Genomic DNA, 19,555 nt, shown 5'->3' with positions numbered 1-19,555 from the left:
TAGTCATGTCCGCGTTGTGAGTGTGCGCCGCAGACATGGACTTGATAAGGGCTGTGTTGTGCAACTGGAGCACCACTGGCAGTGCTGCTGCCCATTGCAGCGACCCTATTATTTCAGCTCTGAGGGCATTAGTGTGAGTATTCATTAGGGATTCATGGGCTACAGCCACACTCTGTGACCTAGACTGAGTATTATGGGGCGAAGGGAGGGAGGTGGGGGGATATATCTGATAACGAAATCATACAACAAAATAACCTATTAGGCTGACTTCTTGAGGCACTTTTAGCCATCGTTGTTAAAATGATAAAACTGCATGCCACTCTCCCGAGTCTGTGAGAGATCGCAATCTGATAAATGATCTCGGAGCTTGGGATATGCAGGGGTTGTTTATTAACCTTCACAAAGTATGTTTCCCACAGGCGAAAGAAGCAGATAAATTGTGCCCTCTTGTATACCTACAGAATTAAGGGCCACTGTCAACACACCTTGAGACAATGAAGGATATCTCTCGCAGCATTCTAGGTAGCAGGCAAAAACCGGGGTGGAATAAAAGGAGTTCTGATCTGTGCTGATTAAATTAAAGGAATTATGCCTCTCTTTTTGAGCAGCCTAAATATAGATCCATTTCTGTTATCTTCTCTTTGCTCTTCCTGTGAAAACGGCGAATGTACATTGCCTAAAGGCCCTCTGCGTGAAATAGATGAAATGATGACAGAGTTTTTTTAAGGGGCTTTGCCATTGATCTAAATGTTTTAAAAATGAATAAAAATGAGTATGATAGATAGAGGATGAGATAATGAGCGAGCCGTAGCAATTTCATTTCCCTCCTTATTTGTAGCACGCTGGGACTAAGACACAAAGCCAGGGTTGTTTTTTGTGGTTTGATGTATTTGTGCGTGTTAGTATTTGCCTGCAAAAAAGGGTGAGACTTTCCATTTATTTGCCTCAAAAGTATAAGTTGCACTAAAGCGCTGCTGCTGATAAATGATGGAAGATGTATGTGCGAAGAGTGATGCTTAAAAGGTTTTCTCTTGTCAAGTCAAATCAAAATAGTGCTCTATTTTGCCTTTCCGGCAATCTGTATGCATCCATTCCTCACTTCTTGAAAATTTAAAGAAGCACCACACCTTTGAATGAGACTGTCACGCTATTTTGCTCCATATGACTAGGGACAAAAGGTCTGCACTTCACTTTTCACGAAATACTCAAGTTATCTACTGTGTTCAACCATTCATGGCTGGCTTCTCCACCCCCAATAGTTTCCCCTGTTGAGACACACACCACCCAACGCATCAGACACTCTGAGATACAGTATGAGCTTGACTGCAGTCTCCTCAGACTCTACACCTTGTGTGGATGTTCAGACTTCAGAAAATCAGATAACGTTACAGAAAGGTTTTTTTTGGTGGAAGCTCAACGCTTGCTTTGGCGCAAACCACCTATGCAGTATTTTGGATATTGAAGCCTGTCTTTAGCAAGATAAAGGACTATTGTAGACCGAGAGCTTTAAATAAGTAAAAGGCAGAAGACCCACGAGTTTCCAGCTCAGCTCCGCTCAGATTCAAACTTCTCTCCTGTTTCCCCTTCCCAATGTTTTCTGCATAATTCATCCAGTGTAGTCCTAGGCTTGCTTTAACCAGTAAGTTAAATGATTAAAGGAAACTCTGAACCTGCCCTGACAGATAGGGGGGGAACAATACATACATTGCATTTCTCAAATCAAACATTCTGTTTAGAGCATCCGACACAAAGACACACGGAGAAAAGTGAGGGTGTTGGGGAGTTGCTGGGGCTAATAATAGACATCAAAGATTCATCCAGACTGAACCGAGAGCAGTCGCAAACAGCCGTCCCCTTTTTAACTCTCGTGTGGCTTGCGTGGCACACGTGGCTTCAAAACTCCGACAACAACCAAAAACATTCCCAGGAACACACCCCCCGCCCCCCATGCCAGCCTAACCCCACAGGAGAGAGTGGGAAACTGGATGAGAGAGTTGTGAGAGAAAGCAGAGGTGGTGCAGGAGGTGGTGAGAGATGGATGGAGCCTACCTGCCACTCGTCTCTCGACGCTCCGTCAGCTTGATGCCACAGACGCTAATGGCTCTCGAGGGAGGCGGCAAATTAAGCGTAGTTGGCTCCTAATGAATTCAAAGGCACACTTTGGAACACAGCCCCTGCTGGAGACACCAGAACCTTCCGTGTGCAAAAAAAGAGAAACCCCTCTCAGAGGGCCCCTATTCCACACACTGTGCAGTGGAGCTTCAGAGGAGAGGGATCATGGGTGGAATGGAATAACCAGGAAGAGAGCGCTAGACAACGCAGACAAGGCTGTGCCCATACACAAGGGTTTGGACAGGATAGAATCCAGGCCTTCGTTGTCTATGGTAGCTACGAACTTCTCAGACAGAGAACAGAGCATGTAGTGTGCAGTGGTTGTAACACACGCACGCATACACGCACGCACACACACACACAGATACACACACGCAAGATACGCATACGCGTACACGCACATGCACACACATTTAAATTTAAATTTGTGTCTGCTCAAATCACTGTTTTGAAAGAGAATGCTATATCAGCAGCACCTTATTTTGAGACAAAGACATTCCCCGCGTATTACCAGAGTATCATTCCGCTCAGTGGTACCTTTTTGATGAGAGAAAAACAGACACCAATTAAATTATTCCACAAGGCTTTAGCCCAGTGGTCGCTAGAAGTGTGCCTGGAAGCAGGGCTGTAATCATTAAACGATGTGCCAGTGGAAAACGCACAAGCACTGTCACCTCACTGCACCCAGTGCTCAACGCAGTCTATGTAATTTACTTGCTTTCCTTTCAGAGTGTGCCGTGTGAACATCATAGCCATGGCTATGCCACGAAACAAACACAACACTGTGGTTTATAAGTATCATACAAAAATTGTCGCCTTAAAATTTCACCATTGTTTTTTGTGGGCATGTCCAGACATGCTAACACATTAAAGGGTGCCGATGTTAGGTGACAGCATGCGACATGGCGGGCCATGTTGACAGAGGACCGTTGGTTTATTCGACAAGGAATAACACATTTCTCTGTATGTGTGCACATGCTCGTTGGCGATAATTCATCTGCACAGGTATTTCACAGAACATCAAGGGCAACAAATTAAGCCCTACTTTGTTCCAGGGACTTATTTCATTTTTCCACCCCAACTTTTTTTTTGGAGAGGGGAGCAGGCAAGCAAGAGGCTGAAAAGAAAGAAGGATAACACCGCCACCTCAAGAGCCATTTGAAATTCTGACAGCGGCTCCCGTCTCCCCTTCCTCCTCTCTCCGCTCACTCCCCTCCTCCCCCTCCCCCAACCCTCTGCCACCCCTGCGACTTCAATTGCTCTGGCCTCGGCGTGCATTCATCAGCTGCCGAATTAGAATTTGTTTCCTCACAAACCATTGATCATCGGCCTATTACCAGCCAAATGACAGTTAATTACCCACTACATTAACCACCGGGACCCGGGGACTGGCTCCCCGTGCCATCAGTCAACATGATGAATGTGGCAAGTTCAGTAATGCACAGCCGTTTCCCCCCCGTCCGCCTGCCACGCTGAGAGCAACCCCTGGATCTCACTTCCCCGGCACCCGGGGAAAAATCTATGGCAATCTGCATAATTACAGGCTCAGGGTTAATAACAGACAAATGATTTGTTGCGTCTGAAACAGAGGCTTTCTACAGAGGGGAACACACCAACGCTGTGTCCAGTGGCGTGGATGGGCTAGTGGGTAGCACTGGACACTAGGCTTGGGGGACTTTCATAAACTTATGGGGAAGGGGAACTAGGATGCTTGGGTATAGGCTAGGCTTGTCAAGGCCTGCTGAGGATGGGAGGGGGGAGGGGGAGGCAGGAGGAAGAGGAAGGGAGGAGGTGTGGGCCTGGCACATGTAATCAGACGTATATGCTTTTCAATTTAGGGCCACTCCTGTGTGTGTGATTTTCGGAGATTAAACAACTTTCACAGCAAAATTATTTCAATTACGGCGGGCGTGACCTGGGGAATTGTCCCGTTGGATAAGATTTTCCACCTTGAGTGGCTCGCCTTGCCTGACTGCTGCCTCTATCAGTTCTAATCTACACCTGGACTCTGATATCCTAATGATGAATTATGGTCTCCGCTCAGCGCAAGTGCCAGGAGAACAGCGAAACATTCCAGTGAACTGTCAGTCGTCTGCGACCACCACAGATAACTGAGCTAATTAAATCTAAGACAATGCATATGATTACAACACATGAGCAGTTTTTTGCACCCTTCCAGTTTTACACATTCCCTTGGCTACTCACTCTCTCTCTCTCTCTCTCTCTCTCTCTTTCTCTTTCTCTCTCTCTCTCTCTCTCTCTCTCTCTCTCTCTCTCTCTCTCTCTCTCTTTTTCTCTCTCTCTCTCTCTCTCTCTCTCTCTCTCTCTCTCTCTCTCTCCCCTCCTCCTCCTCTTCGCTCTCCCTCTCTCACTTCCATGCAGAAAACAATCGAGGTCCCCATCACAAGACTGCCTGCGAACAGTGAACACGTGCTTTAAATAACAACTTTTTTATCATCATCAGATGTTGCAAACACAAGGGTTTCTAACGGGATAATTTTTTGTAAACAACTGCCAAAGAACATGGCTGCTCTTGACAATGACAACATTATCTCCAGGAAAACAGCTATACTAATAAAAGATAAGGAGGCAAATTGAAGTCACTGACTTGGAGTCTCTCTCTTAAGGCTATGCGCATAGCATCGTTGAGGTGACTGAAGAATAGATCATTGCTCTAAGAGACCGTGAATACAGACGAAAATGACAAAGATGAGTCAGGGACCGATTATAGCTACTCTTTCAGCAAGCTGAAAAAAACACAGTATGGGAAAATAATTATGCCCTTCCTTTCACAGACAAAAAGGGGAATGGAGGACCTTTCAGAGACAAAATCTGGCAGGGCTGTGCAGGGATTTGGAGGGCATTTTGAAGAGGGTGTAATGAAAGTTTTCAACCCCCGCCGGGTCCAGATGTGCACTCCCGATAGGCACTTCTTGGTGCCAACCCACCTGCAATAGCAAGCTGGGTGCCAGGGTTGTTCCACACTAGCCCTGCAATTATCTGCACCAAACATGCACAGTCCCACGAGTCACTGCTCTTCACAGCTAATTAAGCTAATCTCCACTGGAGGGGACCATCCAAAAACATAATGTGTCCAGGCGACTGAACTCACAACCATTTAGTTCAAATGGAAATGCTAGGCGTTGTGCTGGAGCTGGAGCTGCACACACACACACACACACACACACACACACACACACACACACACACACACACACACACACACACACACACACACACACACACACACACACACACACACACACACACACACACACACACACACACACACACGGAAACAAAATGGTGGCGTTAAAACAGCAGGGCGTCTGCTTTCTGAAGGGAGGAGTGTGGAAGAGTGTTTGGTTGGGTAAACGCAACAAGATGATGCAGCTGCCTCCTGAAAATGTACTCAATGCAGCACTGTAGTATTTGGCTCATGGCGGCTTAAACCAAAGACAAAAAACACCTTCCTGTAATAATCAACAGGGTCAAGAATAACAATTGCTTGGACTTTCAGAAAGTGCTGTTGGATGGCATGAAGGATGCAATGTCAAAACGAGAAAATTGTATCGCCTCCTTTTGTGGCGAAAACACTAAAAGTCACTTGAATTACTGACGTGAGAGGTCCTGGTGGCATTTCACTCAAATGCATCAAATCCTGAGTAGCATTACATTTCGTGCCGCTTCAACGAAGGAAAACAATGCCACTCTACCCTTGACCCAACCACAGCGAGTCTGACCTTTCCATCAGGATAATTTAGCACGGGAGGAAAAATAGAGGATTAAGTATTTGCAACCCTACTTCAGATTCGATCGATGGTGATTACAGGTGCCCATTCTGACCCCTCCGCGTTTTCAGATTACATGTGAAAAGCCCAATTTAATTACAGGAAGTCAAGAACGCACACATTTGCAAGATTGGGCATTATTGGCGAGGTAATTGCCAGACGTGTGAAGTGAATTGTAGTGTAGGGGAGGTTAATGGTGGCCAAGCTTATTCCAAACACAACATAGCAATTACAGAATGCCTTCAGAGCTTTTAACATCTACGCACCATCTCATTACTTTGAAAACAGGGCAAGGCGAGGACATCACATTTCTTTGTTTTGCGGAATCTTTTAGGGGGTGGATGAGAAATAAATTTCTGTCAAAGGAACAAAAAAAGTGGCTTTTATGTGTAACATGGTGATGCATTCATTGCGGAGGCATTGCTGAGAGCACAGCAAGAAAATAACTGTGATAACAGCACTGTAAAAAGCCCCATGATGAGACCCTGGGTTTTAAAATCCTCATGTGAGTAAGTGGGTCTTGTTTTCGTATGGTTTCAAACTAAAGCAGACATGAAACATCTTTGCATGGCGTACATATCCTGAACTGTTAACAGTGCTGTAAAATGTCAATGGTCCACCTATATAAAGGTAAGAGGAACGCTAGTCAGGTCAATGGCGTCTCTCTGTACATTCATTTCTTCTTCATATACCTCTTTATTCAGCTGCATTTAATGGCAGGCTGCTGTGAAACCCTGATACATTCTAAATAGCCGTGCTGTTGAAATGGGCACACTGCCTGGGGGCCATCAATTCAGCATTCATCTTTGAGTAGCTGCCAATTTCTATACTATTTCATGCTACTTTCAGCTCAACTGCAACCTGACTGCAAGGAGTCAAAACTTACAAGGTAGAAGCACTCAGTCATGTACAGTACAGTACATGCAATTCAGACAGAAGACGTCAGCCTCTCAGAAGGCTCTCCTATGAAAAGACAAAGAAACACCCAGTTTCTATAGCACTCCATTTGCAGATCTCATCTTTAAAGTACACTTCAAAACCCTTACCTGATTAACTCTCTTCCCTTTCATAAAATGAATCAGACTATTAAAGAAGTGCTTAATGAAGGATTTTTAATTAGGCAGAATTCTAAATGGGCCCCCTGCATTCAACTGCTGGGGTGTTTTTTTGTGGACGTAATGATTGAAATGCTTTAATCACTGATAAAATACAAATTGAGATTTTTAAAAAGGAGAATTCCCCCTGGTGCTGGTTTGAAAATCCACCCAGAAAGTAATTAGAGGAATGAACTCTTGATCAATATGTCTTTTCCCTCTTTCTCTTATGAAAATCAAATTAATTTATGCTCCCTCACATATAAAAAAACCCAGCGCTCTGTACCCAGTAAACATGGGGTATCAGAGTAATGTATCACAGCTACTACCACCTACACTTTCTTCGGGTGTAATGACTTGTTATTGTTCAGATGGGTGGTCGGGAGGAAATCAAACAAAATGATCTCGCTATCCAAGCCTAACAATGGTGCAGACTTTAATGAATGAACCAAGAGAAGCCAATTATGTGAACATACAAAGGGAGCGGATCTGGTCAAATTCAAACGTGAATCCACCGGGAAAAACCTCTCCAAACAGTTTTTGCAACATTTTGGTTTTACCAGGGGTGTCAAACATAAGATGTTGCCTGTGAGATGGTTTCATCTGGCCCCAGACTAGTAAACTATAAGAATGTTTTAAAAAGTCTATTTCCAGCCCTTTCCTGAAGCTATCAGGCTGCTTAACTCCAATATATATAATGAAACACTCCTTCACTAGTCATCTCTCTTTTTTAAACCTGCCTTTTTAAATGCGGATACTTTTAAAACTTAAAAAAACCTTCTGTTTTCTTTTTTGGGACTTTCCGAGCAGGGAAGCTTTTCATTGCTCATAAATTCTTGAATTCATGAGGATATGGCAATAAATACCTTGTATCCTTGTATCCTTTCCTGTCATGACTTGGGATCTTTTAAATAAGTAACCAAAATGCTCAGCTGAATCACTAGGGGAGAAAAAGTGAAAACGGACACTAGATTGGGAAATAAACAAAACAACATATTCAAAACATCGGTCAGTTCACTGCGAAAATGGGACAGACAAGTAGAGGGGTGCAATTCAATATGATTGACTAGTAATGCAATTCATATGAAGCAGAAATAAGCAATAATATGCAATCATATTAATGCTTCAAATCAAATTGGCTGTATGTGGCCCCTGAACCAAAATGAGCCTGGCTATAGGCCTACTGTATGTTGGAAGTGAATATGGCTGCTGCATGTTACATAAAATCACAAGTTATGTGAAAACCTGTAGCCTAAACATGTAAGGAAACTCTATTCAACAATTCGCCATGCTTTTTTGATTGTGAGCGACAGTGTATGTTAACTTGTTTGAAGTCTCACTGAATCATATCCTACCAAATATTCATGCTTCTGATGACAATGTGTGACAATATGGCTTATATTCTGACATCTGAAATACAGTCTTATATATAATCTATATCTCTTTAAAACCAGTCAGTCAGGCGAGTCTTTTCCCCTCACCAAGTGGTGGCACGTTCTACACATGATGAAATCTGGAGGATGTTGAGACGAGCATTTCATAAGGCACGGCAGAGATCAAACTGCTGACTCGCATATTAAAACATCTCAATACGTAAATGAAGTTAAGTGGAAGGAAATCTAATGTTGTCAGATGATGATGATGATGGGCTTTTTCTTTTTTGTTAAACTGAGGCTGGTTTACTGAATGTTGTCTCTCTCCGCAGCACCAAGGCAACCAATCAATCAGCGCTGGCCTTTTGCATGAAAAAGAGGAGAGGGAAATTGTGTTGATGCACCTCATCCTGCTCTGACTGGGGGTGCAGCCCGTAGATGATTGATCAGGGCTCCCTTAATGTGCAGGAGCCGGCAGCCCAGAAATCAGCCGGCCGGCCTGACGCTGATGCGCGCTCAGGCAGGCAGGCAGGCAGGCAGACGGCTGAAGCTTTGACGTGAATGCCGACGATCCCTTTGATTGCCTCCTTAGCATTTCAGAGAGATTAAAAGAGTATGGAAAAGTGCTGGAGATTCCGCACAATCAATGCTGCCGAGCGTTTTAAGCAGCCCGCCGCCGTGTCTACTCTCTCAATCTCTCTCATCCACGCCACCCTCTTCACACACACAGACACACGGACGCGCACGCACATACACACGCACGCACACACAAGGCCCAAAAGTATCCACAAACACACATCAGATTAATACACACCACACAGACATGCACACAAACACTGTGCAAAGACACACACATACGTACACACAACAAAAAGGAAAAGCACACACACAGCTGGCACAGACATGAACACATAAATACACACATCCAGACAGTCAGAAATATTCATAAGGAGAGCTTGCATGAGAGAGCGAGAGAGAGAGAGAGAGAGAGAGAGAGAGAGAGAGAGAGAGAGAGAGAGAGAGAGAGAGAGAGAGAGAGAGAGAGAGAGAGAGAGAGAGAGAGAGAGAGAGAGAGAGAGAGAGAGAGAGAGAGAGAGAGTAGAAGCCTAGTAGAAGAGAGATATCTATCCATCCAGGCACTGCACTGGTCTAATCCCATGGCCTCATTTTCCTGTGTTGAAGGGATTTAATGAACAGACCAGGCCTGAGTTTTGGGTCTCCATTGATTACTTCCAGCCCTCCTAACCCCTCTCACTTCACACCCTGCATTATAGATTTGATGGCAGACGAATAATAGGACTTCCAATAGATCCCAACCTGAGCCTTTATGGGTTTTCCATGCGTCTTGACAACCCACTTTTTAAATACGGGTCTCTCAGCAGTCTTACCTCAGAACAATACCAGCTAATTTAATAACCCCCCCCCAGACAAGAACACAGATGGTTTCCGCTGGCTTGTTTATATTTTCTTCTGTGAATGGCAGACATTACAGTATTTTGATGTGGATTTAACAAACTGTCTGTTTTGTCTGCTTCGCTCTTGACGGCTAGATAAATAGTCTTTCAGTACAGAGTCTTACCTGGCAGTTGACAGGCTCATTGTCAGACGAGGGCCTTAATAAACTTGTTAATTTCTTTGGTGAGACTGACTTGTTTGTTAGCGTGCCTGGGCCAAGGGCAAAGTCGACACATCTCATTTGCATGCGCCTCTTTTCTTTTGAGTTTGCTCATGAATAAATCAGAGCGTTAAAATGGCCACATTTACATCTCATTTTACACAGATGCACCGTGATGCAAGCGCCTCAGCCAACCGAAGCTTCATTGCGCAAGAGCGTTTTTTTTCTTCTTCCTGTTATTATTTTCTTTGAGCATTTAAGTCATGCTACGATTGTCTTTTGTCATGCATTCAAAATGACACAAAAAAATGAAACAATACATGTATGTGCTTATGTCTTGCAGAAAAAAAGTGTTCCCTGTACCATCAGCTGAGGGGATGGCCATGTTGATCAGTGAGATGTTACAGTACAAAATACTGAGTGCATGGCAATGCACATGTTTTAAAAAAAATCCAAAATAATCCATATCCACATATGATGGTTCTGAGAGATCTCCTTTCCTGACAGCCTGCAACGGCCTTCCAGAGGGGCGAGCGGCCATGTGGGGAGATGGGGAGCATCCATTGGTGTCTTGCAGTTCCGCTAGGCCGCACACTAATTGATAAGTCACTCAGGGAACTGAGTGGCGGGGGGCTTCACTGCACTGTGTAACCTATCCAAATCTAGCCTCCATAAACGGCCCTGGCATTGACCAATTGCCATCTGGACCCACCCAGCCCCCCACGCGGCACCCCGCTGCACACACCCCCTTCCCTCACATTCGCTCACCCCCATATCCACCCCCTTTCCCCCACCTCAACTCTGGGTGGGTGGGGCGGATCCTGCCTCCACGTCCCATGCACCCCCACCCCCCCACACCACCACGCCACCTCATCTCCATAAGGGCCTCATTAGGCTGCGGGTGTGACGGAGGGCCCTGGTCCCGCCCTCTCCTCCTCACATGGTAGCCCCGACTAATTGCCGGTGAGTGGGGCTGACGGCCTGTGCGGCACGCACGTGGCCCCCCTGATGAAGTGCGGGGAGCTGCCAGTCACGCGGAGGAGACAAAGAGCCGCGCCGGGGCTGATTGATGGGCGCAGGAGCCAGCGGTAGGCCTCGTTAGGGCCCCGGGACTGAACATGGCTACAGCATACATAATGTCACCCCAGTTAGGGGTACCGTCTCCCTGGCTAACTTCCTCATAAAAAACCCAGTCCACACAGTCACAGCTTTTTTTCACCTCTGCTGAAAGCTGAAAAATATAAATGAATACCATTTCCTTGCACTCAAATTCATAACAAAATGTTTTGCCCCACAATAGTATGAACGTAAAAAATAGCACACCTGATAAACTACAATTTAAAATGATCTTCAAAACCAATAACATTTCCCATAAATATTATTTTACAAAAATGTCCTTTCTTGGTTATAACACTGATTAATGTCACTTTATCAGAAGGCGACACATCTATAGAATTAGATATCTTATGTTCAAATGAAGGCAGTGTGTAAAAGGTTACCTAAAATAAAAACAGCAGATCCAACACCCCACCAAGAAATCTTCTCAACAACTGTATATGAAATAAATGCAAATACATCTGAGCGCAGTATCCATATAAGTGTGTAGGTGTTGTTCTCTGGCAGTCTGGCAGTATTTACAGAGGACAGAAGCCATTTAATTGAGGTCTGCACTGCATCTGATAATACATTCTTAAAGTAGAGAGAGAGAGAGAGAGAGAGAGAGAGAGAGAGAGAGAGAGAGAGAGAGAGAGAGAGAGAGAGAGAGAGAGAGAAAGATTTGTCCATGTTGTTCAGATTTTCAATTATATTCATCTCCACTTTATTCGCCTATATAAATACTATCTCTGTCTTTTTGGTTCCCATACGATATCATTACAACACCGTCACAATGCTCACACAACACTGTATCTTTACTATACACAGATAAGAGGGACTACGGCGTAAATCTGCAATCTGAATCAACACTAGTGAAGTGAAAAACGATAGAGAAAGTCTCAGTGCTCTGTTGGTAACTGCACATGTGTACACCTGACCGAATGATGCCACCAGGCGGTTACCAGGTGTGCTGATGCGGTGAGATCCATGACCTGGCCTGTTTCGCCAAGGGCCGCAGGCTTCTGGTGAAAAAGAGGGGGGGCCTGAAAACGCTGCACTTCATGAAACTAGGCAATGCTTACGATGCACTCTGTAGCAGCGCCGGTCTGCCCCTCTCTCCAGGGATCAAGTGGAGCCTTTCAACCTGGTCTTGCAGATGGTTTATGCTGTTACTGAACTTTACATTTACCATCATAAAGAGGCCAAGCACCACAGGTGAAAGGCCAACACGGACAAAGAGTACGGAGAGGAAAGTCCTGGAACAAAAGGGGAGAATGGGGGCTTGGTGCCCAGTGTGTTGTTCAACGATCCTCTTTCCCCCCCCATCACTGTCTCTGTCTTTAAGGCAAAACACAACAACAGTATTCTGTATGTTCCAGCAGGGGAGATGAATCATGTATGGCTCCATTTGGTTCAAACACAACACACCATCTTCTTTTGTTACTCCAAGCGATTCAGCATCAATAGTTTAAAAGGTTTTGGGCCGAGAAAGTGAAGCTTTGGTTGGAGATTAGGGGGGAAAAAACTCTTTCGCTTTCTCCCTTGGGGAGGGGGCTTCCTTCCTGGTTTCTGTTTCCTGGTGGATGTCTGTGGCTCCATCACAGGTGAGGAACAGGGTGGTTTTGGCGGCAAACGCAGGCTCAAGGTGCACACAGGCTTGTGTGTGTGTGTGTGTGTGTGTGTGTGTGTGTGTGTGTGTGTGTGTGTGTGTGTGTGTGTGTGTGTGTGATTGGGATACCGAGAGCCAACTATGAAGCTTTTTTCATGAGAACGTCCCCAGAGTTCAGACTCCATTCAGAGCTGAAATGGTGAAGGAGGGTGGGGTGGGGGGGTGGTGGGTGGTGACAGTTCCAAACGTGCCGCTCTGCAAAAACAAAACAGATCGGTGTCTGCCAACAGCCCCAGGGGCAGCAGCAGGGCTGGGGTTGGGGGTTGGAGGGTTGGGGGTGGGGGGGGTGGAGGGGCATATCTCTGTGTGTCAAACAGCAGGGCTGGTTATCATGGCCGAGCATGCCGTCGGAGGGGCGTGTGGGTGCCAAGCATGCGGTGGCACCTCCCTCATCCACCCCCGCCACACGGGTGCCACGCAGTACATTTTACACAGTGCTAATTCAACACTCAGAGAGCTGAATCCAACACTCACCTAGTCAGTCTTTAACCCTCTACGCAGTGTTAAAGTAACACTGTGAAGTTGACTGTGCCAGGTGAGGCTGGGGAACGTGCCACTCTCTCTAGGCCCCACAGATGGCACAGCAGCTCTGCCTTTTGAATTAGGAAACACACCACACTGCATGGCATAGAGGAGCCCCCCTACAAAGGAATTTCAGAGTAGGGGATGGGGATGGCATGGGGAGTGTGTGTGTGTGTGTGTGTGTGTGTGTGTGTGTGTGTGTGTGTGTGTGTGTGTGTGTGTGTGTGTGTGTGTGTGTGTGTGTGTGTGTGTGTGTGTGTGTGTGTGTGTGTGTGTGTGCTATGGTAATTTGAAAAGCTGGAGCACCTCATGGGTGTATGCCTGCTGCAAAGCATCAGCAAATTCATACACTGTTCTTCTGTTCATCTCCACAGAGCCACTTTTTTGTGAATAAACAGGCTAAATGTTTTCCACATTTTAATGCATACAAAATGGGCAGAATCCGATTTTACTGACCATAATCCAATCCACACCCCATCCACTGACTCAGTATGCATAGCGAACAAAAGGGTTGCTACTACAGGTGTAAGTATAAAACATATGTGTAATGGTATCGCCAAACAAAAAAATTGCACGCTTGCACTATGGTATACCTAATGTGCCCATTAGTTTTATAACTATGACACCATAACTTAAGAGTTACACCTGTCTGAAGTGTTACACTTCTTCCTCTCTGGCAATCTTAACCTGCCGCAGATAAAAATGTGGCCAATCCGCTTGAACCTCACCTCGGCTTAATCCGCCAGGCTTGACGGATCACTGCTGGCCAGGCCGGAAGAAGAGGGGGGTAAAAACTGTGGTAATGTATGCATGGAAATGACCCGCAGCTCTGCCCACAAAGAGGGGGGGCTGAGAAAGGTCAAATAGCCTCCAAACTGCACTCCGGTTTAATTAAAAAGACAAAGAGGAGAATGATTTCCATACGGCCAGGCCCGATTACCACTCCTGAAGTAGCAGAGAAGACAGGCCCCGGCTCTTTCAGCAGGGCCCCAGGATCCCTTCCCAGAAGGCCCCGCGTCATCTTCCCCATCCCTTTGATGTCAATATAGACCATTTATTAAGGGCATAAAGGTTAATCTCTGAGGAGTGAGGATATTTAATGGTTGGGAGCAGAGAAAGACCAGTCCACACACACACACACAGACACACACACAGAGACACACACGAATGTCTGCTGGTGAAAGTTAAATTTAGTTTGAAAGACTACAAAAAATGATGAGCCCTTTGAGCTAGTCAGCAGGTGCTGGATTTAATTCCATCATTAGTTTAGCTACAGTTTCTGGAAATTAAATGAAAATTGAAGAGGGAAAGATCCCTTAGGGCTATCTGAAAGCTATTAAGGCCTCTGAAATTATTTTGATACCTACGCTCACCTTACAATGTTCCGACGTGCTCATACGTGTGCCTCGTGACAAAAAAAATATCCAATTTTGTGTTGTACCCAAGTGTCGTACTTACGCCTCTTACAAATAAAATTAACCAGAGTAAGTTTAAGTAATCTGACGAACATAATTTCCTGCAAAATGTTACATTTCATCTAAGTCAGCAGCACCATGGCCATGTATGAATGTGTGTGATCAGTAGCACAAAACAGGACTTGGACAGAAAGGCTGAAGAAAGCAATGTCACGACATACAGACCACGGTGTACTTAAATTCACAGTCGGGTCTGCCTGCAAAAGAATGAGACAAGCAAACTCGACTCTGTGTGTGTGTATGGGCACTACATTTCCACCCCTTTGCAGTCACATCTCTGTTTGCTTGTCGAAAAGACTTCAAACCTCTGAGAGAATTATGTAACTCTGCAAAAACTATGATGGGCAAAAATCAATAGAGCAACAATAACACAGGCAGAAAACAGCAAGGTTGCACAAACACACAGGCGCCTCCACCGCCACAACAAGAAGAGAGATAATATGACACTCTGCAGGTGTAAGAAGCAAGAAAAATCAACCCACCGTGTACCTACACGTTCTGATGTCCACGTGATATTTGAAAGCCATATTCTATATATAACATCAAAGTACTCCGTCGACTGAGTAAAATAGGTTAGTAGCAGTGTGGCTGAATAAGACGCTTTTTATGTCTGAGAGGACACAATGGATTTAGTGCAGATCATTATTCATTTATTATTCTGTGATTGATTGATTCAATGAGGAATAACATATTTCCATTAAATTACCCTTAATGATCAATCACACTTTACTGTCTCAGTGTACACGATATTGCCCCTGAAATTCAGCAGCTATTTACATACAGAAGCACCCACATAAAATGGAATAGCACAGGCTAAAAATGTGATGCAGAGGTAGGATTCCTAAGCACAGCTTGTCAACGGCTGTAACTCTACCCTGCCAAAGAGCCGTTTTCTGCTTAGCACAGAATCAAACCCATCACTAGCCCCTGGGTGGCTGTTTCTGATCAGCAACAGGGTCAAAGTTGACATTTAATCTAGCCCCGGACTCATGGAGTCTGTCCACGCATGGCACAGCCCGAGCCATCCGACATTTCACTTCCCATAAATCCACAAAACAAATAGGCAGAGGAGAAAAAAATGCCTTTTTCAGAGGCACGCGCGAGCGGACACACACACACACACACACACACACACACACACACACACACACACACACACACACACACACACACACACACACACACACACACACACACACACACACACACACACACACACACACACACACACACTCCGAATGGAGAATGTAACAAGGGCTGTAAAAGGTACGGGGGGATTAGACTTTTATATTCCTCCCCCAGATTAGATGGGAAATCATAACACAGACAAACTCGCTGAACTCTGACCCCGGCGAAACCAATTTCATTTGGAGCGATTGAGAGTGATGTATCTGGATGTCCGTGTGGGTACATGGGAGAAAATTAAAGCGGGATTTGTAATGCATTCAAACGGTGAGCAACTGGGGATGGGAGGTTATGGGGAATAAATTGCTGTCACTTTCTCCCTCCCGCACATCAGTAATAACATTTATTTAAATGGAAACCCGGCTGGATTAGGCCCAGTGTTGGAGGTGTAGAGATGCATTTAGACAGGTAAAAAGACTTGTTTGGAATTATGTTGACCTGATCAAAGCGATCACTCAGAAAAGTGACAGCAGTGACTCCATTTTCCTCAATCTGTTTCCAGCTTTTTGAAAATGCCAGCACAGGAGAAGTGCAAAGTTAGCACTCCTAGCCCTCACCACTGCCTCAATAGACCTGGCTCTCGCTTTGTTTAAAACCCATTTTAGGGGGGTATGTTGGGGGAGTTACATACATACACCCAAAATATACTATACACTAGAACGTCATACCATTCCAATGGCATTAGAATGGAACATTAATTGTTACAGTTCCTTCTACAGTCTATGAGCATGTAAAAATGTTCATTAATATGTAACATTATACATACGCTCTTGATATAGCACTAGCCCTAATCATATTTCATTATGTAGATGATTATGTACAATTGTCACTATCAGAATAAATTGTGAGCCATATTCATGTATAAACAATGTAATAATACAGGAAAAAAATAATGGTAGCACAAAGAGTTCTATACCTTTGCTGGCAAGGGCCACACATGACATCACATTTACAGTTAATGTCACCATGACAGCAATAGTCTTTGACAAGGGTAAAGGAGTAAAAAAAAAAAAAAAACGTGTGAAGCGAAAGATAGAGAAAGTTACAGGGCTCAGTACAATTTCCGTTCTCGTAGACGTCCTCTGTGCGCTATAGCCAAAGGTATGCTTAACAGCACCAGGTGGTGACATCTTAATTTTTCACCGGGCGAAAAAAAAATGGCGGTGCTGCTTCTCCTCAATCGCTCCCATGCATTATTCCTGCCTTAAGCACGGGTCCTCCGGGGGAAGCGGAGAGGAGGAGAGGAAGGGCGGAGGTGGTGGTGGTGGTGGTGGTGGTGGTGGAGGTGGTGGGGGGAGTATTGTTTTACAAGGCGCCCAGCTGCGGCCTACTTGCCTCACCCCAGGTACTTTTCAAGGAGTTGTTGTGGGTGACCCCCTCTGGCTGACAGTTATTAATAATAACGCGCAGTGGGGAATAGTTCACCTTGTGGTGAGGCAAGGCGGCCGTTCGCTGCAGTCCGCGTACACTCACACCAGAGTCTCCGGGGGAAAACGGAATCACACGGAGCCAGAGGCAGAAGAATAATAAAAATCGCTGAAACAAAAAAATACACACACACACAAGACTGAAAACGAGCAAGTTGTCTGGGATCTTTTTCGGCGAGTCTCCCTTATCAAGTGCAAATTATCCAAAGGCCTTGGACATGTCTCCTCAATGCAAACCAGGTTGCTTCAAATTTCTTTAAACTTTTTGGACACTAGGTTGTAACTGGGCCTCATCAATGTTTCAACTTTTATCTTCCCATGTGAACTGAAGAAGAAGACAAAAAAAAAGAACAAGCCCATTCTAAAGTAGCATGCCAGGCATCAAACGCCCAATGTGATATCATCAAAGTGGTCAGATGAAGAAGGTCCTTGAGAGCCAATAGGACTCTGAATGACAGAAAAAAAAGAGGAGAAAGCGAGAAGAGAGGAGGAGTGGATGAGGGGTCCATCTAATGAGACGCAGGAGATCAGGGTGGTGCTCCGCTCACCTCAAGCCCCTCTAAAACCTGCAGCGGGAAAACTCTTTGTGCAGGATAAGTGTTCTATTGTAACGAGTGCCGCAGAGACAGGAGACGAGCCGGGCTCAATGCCACGGCGTGCCAGCCGAATCCATACTGCCAAAGCCTCTGATCCTTGTTTGAAGGCCATTCCTCCTGGATCTCATCTCTCTCTTTCTCTTGAAAACGCCGCCGCGTATTCCAGCTCAGCTCGACTCGGTTTTTGTGTAATTGCAACCAATAAGAGCCATTTATACAAAGCTGAATACCACTGGGTAACGTCGCACACACGACCCAAGGGGAAGTTTGTTATTTAATTGGACAACCTCAGCACAGGGCGAACGCCACGTTTGTCCTGTAGAGAGGAGTGTTCTATTTTCCCCCTCGTCTGAAGAGGTGAGGTAGGGGAGGGGGCTAAATATCTTTCTGATACATCACGAAATTCCAGGAACGACTTGATGGACCACACAGCAAAGCCAGGAGGGGAAAAAGTGACAAATACTAACAAGACAAAAGAATAAATGAACGCCTACAATAAACACATACCGGCGCACTAACAATGAGCATATGGTGAACACACAGACAAAGCCTCTGAATCTGGTGGCATTCACTTTGCACACTGCCCCCTTTGTCACCTTCACAAGAGGGACATTCTTCAGCGAGAAATATGCAATTAGGCCACAGGTGCACCTACAGCCTGCTGAAAGCAGCATTATCTTCCCTTCTCCATATGTGCTGGAGTTGACCTTGCAAATCCGCTCCTTGAAAGCTGGGTATTTATCACAAACACAGCCAAACGCTACAGGGGAGATGAACACTCCAAACAACGAGCGTACAGTAAAAACTGGCTTTTTGGGGACTGTGAATAAACAATAAATACATTACATATTTTATGCCTCCGAATCAGTTTCTTACTGTACATACAATGTTGCTGCAAGGCAGAACAGGGAAAAAGTTTTGCTAAATATTCTGCATTGAAATGCTCTCTCCTTTCTCGATTATCCATTCATCAAGGGTCTGAAGCTTCATACTTGTCAAACTATTGATCACATTTTTTGACCTAATATTTACAACCCTGAGCACAAAAGAAAATATAGGAACACCTATGCCCACAAGCAATCATTTCCCGAGCACACTGACAGACATCTTTAGCCCCAGTTTGCACTAAGCCTTCTATTCGTGCCCACAACTCCATGGCGTATTGATTGATATCTGCCATTTTGGCGCGGCTTTGCTGGTTCGCTATCAATAAGGGATTTATGCTCAAACAGTGTGTGATATGCAATCAGTGTCTATAAAACTCGCTGATCCTATCTGTACTGCATGTCCAGATCCTTGCTGCTCTCACTCTCACCAACACAGTTAGGCTTCCCTGAGTTTGACAACTGACAAAACCGTGTGTGTGTGTGTGTGTGTGTGTGTGTGTGTGTGTGTGTGTGTGTGTGTGTGTGTGTGTGTGTGTGTGTGTGTGTGTGTGTGTGTGTGTGTGTGTGTGTGTGTGTGTGTGTGTGTGTGTGTGTGTGTGTGTCCGCGCGCATACATGCATGTGTGTATTGTGCGTGCGTGCGTGCCTTTGGTGAAGAGTAGAGGTCCTGCAGTGTGGTTGGAGTGACCGCGCTGTGCATGGCTACCCTGAGTAA

At 45.3% G+C, this 19,555-nt stretch overlaps 1 protein-coding gene across 2 annotated transcripts in view; it reads right to left on the bottom strand.

Annotated features, from left to right (window-relative positions):
- Positions 1 to 19,555, bottom strand: part of lmo3 (LIM domain only 3) — a 41,022-nt gene that overhangs the window by 8,704 nt on the left and 12,763 nt on the right. The window lies entirely within an intron of this gene.

The sequence above is a fragment of the Engraulis encrasicolus genome, chromosome 15, assembly GCF_034702125.1.
Source record: "Engraulis encrasicolus isolate BLACKSEA-1 chromosome 15, IST_EnEncr_1.0, whole genome shotgun sequence".
NCBI lineage: Eukaryota > Metazoa > Chordata > Actinopteri > Clupeiformes > Engraulidae > Engraulis > Engraulis encrasicolus.
The sequence above is the reverse complement of the archived record's forward strand: the minus strand, read 5'-3'. Positions and strand labels throughout refer to the sequence as shown.